This window comes from Hyperoodon ampullatus (genome assembly GCF_949752795.1).
Source record: "Hyperoodon ampullatus genome assembly, chromosome: X".
NCBI classification, from domain to species: Eukaryota; Metazoa; Chordata; class Mammalia; order Artiodactyla; family Ziphiidae; genus Hyperoodon; species Hyperoodon ampullatus.
The window spans coordinates 129,222,186-129,226,398 of record NC_136913.1 but is presented as its reverse complement, the minus strand read 5'-3'; positions in this window follow the sequence as shown (position 1 = coordinate 129,226,398).

The window sequence follows — 4,213 nt, the reverse complement described above, 5'->3', positions numbered from 1 at the left end:
TGAATGAAATAATCACAATGGAAATCAGAATATATTAGAACTAAATAATAATAAAAATACTGTGTTTTGAAACATCCAAGCAGCAAAATGAATCCAAAAAAGCAGAGAAAATGAAGACAAAAAGATTTCAAGGGTATATTTTAAGTGAAGACAGCAAGAGGCTGGGACTTCCCTGGCGGTACAGTGGTTAAGAATCCACCTGCCAATGCAGGGGACACAGGTTCGAGCCCTGGTCCAGGAAGATCCCACATGCCGCGGAGCAACTAAGCCCGTGCGCCATAACTACTGAGCCTGCGCCCTAGAGCCTGCGGGCCACAACTACTGAGCCCGCGGGCCACAACTACTGAAGCCAGTGCACCTAGAGCCCGTGCTCCACAACAAGAGAAGCCACCGCAATGAGAAGCCTGCGCACCGCAACGAAGAGGGGCCCCCCCCCGCTCCCTGCAACTTGAGAAAGCCCGTGCGCAGCAACAAAGACCCAATGCAGCCATAAATAAATAAATAAATAAATAAATAAATAAATTTATTTTAAAAAAAGAAAGCAAGAGGCTGAATAGTGTACGCAGTATGCTTTTTTGGTGTAAGAAAAGGGAGGAAATGCAGTAAGTGTGAAAGTGTGTGTGTGTGTGTGTGGTGCACACACGTGTGCACCAGCTCAAATGTGCAAAAGAAGAAACACAGAAGAATGAACTAAAAACTAATAACATTGATTGGAGTGTCTGGGAGAAACAGCATGTCTGGCAGGAGACAGGAGTGAAAGTAAAGCTTTTCAGAATATACCTTGATAAAAATTTGACTTTCAAATCATATCGTTTCATTAAAGTTAATCAAAAAGACGCTGGAGAATACAATTCTGCTCATTCCTTTCTACACAGTGACAAACCTTATAGTGCATAACCACAACCAGACAAACCTCTGGTAAGACTCATCAAGAAAAAAAGAGAGAAGGCACAAACAATATGAAGATTTAAGAATGAAAAGACAGATGTAAGTACAGATATGGCAGATACTAACTGGTAGTTTAAAACCTTCCCACACCAAAAGCACCAGGCACAGCTGGCTCTGGGGCAAGTTCTTCTAAATATTCAAGGAACAAGTAACTCCAGTTTTATACAATCTTCCAGAGACCAGAAAAAGGGAATGCTCTCACTCACTGTATAAGGCTAGCAAAACGATACTAAGTTAGACAAAGACAGTAGCGGAAAGTAAAATTAAAGCCCAATCTCACTCACAAATACAGATGTAAAGATCCTGGAGAAAATATTACCAAACAAACCCAGCAGTAAGAAACGCGTCCATGCCAGCAATGCAAACCTGGTTAACGCTACCAAGTTACATTAGAAAATCCCTTAAAATAGCCCATCGCATTAACAGGTTTAAAGGGTGAGGGACAAATCTCCATAAAGGCAGAAACGGGGGTTGATAAAACTCAACATCCATTTGCACCACCCCGCCCCCCAAAAATTGCACTAGAAATGTGCCTACGCAAACCCTAAAGTCAACATAATACTTTGTGGTGAAATATGGAAAACATCGCGCCTTCTCAAGTACAGATCCTGGGCCCCACCCCAAACCTCCTGAATCAGAAACTCCAGGCTAGCTGCCAGGGAACTTGGAGCTTGGGAACCGCCCTCAGGTGATTCTGGAGCGCAGGTTCCTCGGAGTCAGAGCTCGGGCCGCGGCTCCAGCATCCGTGTCCCCTGCGGGAGGAGGGCTCTCCGCCAATCCCCGTCCCCTTGAGTCAGGATCTGCACTTCAACCCCGAGTCCGGGTGGTTCTCGGCGCAGCAAAGCTGCGGACAGCTGCTCTCGAGCTGGGCGGCACGCCAGAATCACCCAGAGCACTTCTTTAAAATGCAGATGTCTGATCTCTTCCCTCCCACCCCATCAAATAAATCTGAATGTCTGGGTGGGGCTGGGGCAGCAGGTCGTTAAGGCTCCCCAGGTGATTCTAATGAGCAGCCAGCGTGGCCAACCACGGGTCTGCAGGTCCGCAGCGCGCAAGGAAGCTTCCATTTCCGCCCTGAGCCAGAGGAGAGGCGTCCCTTGAGTCCTTTGAAGATGCCCCCGAGAAAGAAGCTTGCATTCCACACGTCTACCGATGGCGATTTCTCAATACAGGTTACCAAGCTGAAACCCAGAGAAGAACTCTCTGAAACAAAGTTGTGAGGATTCAAATGAGATGTACGCGGTAGCACCGGGCAAAGGGCTCCGCCCCGATTACACCGAACGTTAATGCAAGTTATTACCCAGGCAGTAGAGGCTCTAACTGCTCTTTGAGCATGGACAGCAAATCTGATGACATCATCATCAAATCAAGGCCAAAATGTATCTCTCAAAGCTATACTGTCCAACACTTGGAGCTACTAGTACGTGGAGCCTGAAATATGCCTAGTCCAAACAGGCGTGCTGTAGATGTAGAATACCTGCTGGATTTCGACAACTTACTGCAAATAAGGGGAGGGGAACATCTCACTAATTATCAGACTGATTACATGTTGAAATGATAATATTTTGGACATACTGGGTTGAATAATATATATTATAAAAATTGATTTCATCTGTCTTTTTAATGCGGCTACTAGGAAAACGGGATTACACATGTGGCTTGAATTATTTTTCTAATGAACAGCGTGATCCCAAAGGATCCGGAAGCCGGGATGTGAACTGCTACTTAGACCAACTTCCTCAACCTTTAATTTACATATAGATCACCTGGGGGTCTTGTTAGCCTGCAGATTCTGGTTGTGTAGGTCTACGGGGCCCTAAGATTCTGCATTCTCCTAAGCTCCCAGGAGCAGAGGCATCAGAACAGTTTTAGCAACAAGGAAAAACTGTTTTGTGGCACAGATATGATGGGAAGCTCTGGAGAAAGGATCATATCATTTCAGAGTTGATAACAGTGAAGAAAGGAAATGGCAGCAGGGTTACATTCAGCCTCAACTTTAAAAAATCAGTTATTATGTCTCGCAGCAAGGGCTACAGAGAGGTGAGGGCCAGCTCCGGCTGTCCTCCACCTGGGAGGGCGGCAGGGACTCCCACTCTCTCTGACAGATCCAGGAGCACCGATGTGTGCAAGAACATCTCAGGACCAGGATGCTCAAAATGGAATCTTGTTTGGGGGTTCTTCTATCCTGCCTGCCACACAACCAGTGTCAACGGCAGCACCCTCCTGGGGTCTCACTGACACCGAGTGCAATCTTCCTTCTCACTGTGACGCACGGATAGTACTGACAGGTCGCAGTTGGTCACTGCTGTGCAGGTACATTTCCTCTTCCAGTAAAACAGCTCGGGCGGATTCCAGACCTGCTGGAATGAACCCTGACAGCTCAGTCCCCGCCTAAGTCGTCCCAGGGCCATAAAGGAACTTGAGGGTCATACAAGGGCATTTCAAGCAACACCACCTGATGCTAAGAATCCCCTTTATGACCCACCTCCGCCTCAAGAGCTCCTGTGAAGGTGAAAGCAGGACACTCTGGCAGAGCAGCCCGTTCCGTTGGAAGAGGCTCTGGGAAACACACAGCGCCTCCTTCTCACAAAATGCCCAAGGACAAGATAGCAATATATAACAATTATCACAAGGTAAAGAAAGGGCATCACCTATAACAATTATCACAAGGTAAAGAAAGGGCATCACCGTGTCGCCGAGGTCTGTAGGCAAGGGAATAAGAGCTGAACGAGTTACAAACAAGTTACTTCTATTTTTACTTTCAATTATTACCTTCAACTTCCCTTACCCCTTCCCACCCCCAAACATACCAACAAGCAAAGCAAAAAACAAACCTAAACTCAAACTACTGGTGACAATAGTCTAAAAATCCAGAAGCTGGGAAGAAAAAGGTAGGAAAGCAACGTGTGGCACCTCTCGCCCCACTGGACTCAGTGCTTTCTTATTCATTTGCTAATTGACCATGGAAAGAAAGACTAAGCATGAGCTCCCTTACATCTTGTACTCATCCGGTACTCTGATCTCTAGATAGGTAACAGAATTTGTTGAAATGAACACATCCCAACAATTCTAAGCAATGCCCCCTTACATCTTGTACTCATCCGGTACTCTGATCTCTAGATAGGTAACAGAATTTGTTGAAATGAACACATCCCAACAATTCTAAGCTATGCCCCCTTATCCAGTTCAAGTCAAAGAACATTTACTAAATGTCCACTGCGTGTACAGGGCCATGTTAGGTTTCACCTGCCCAGAAAAAACGTCT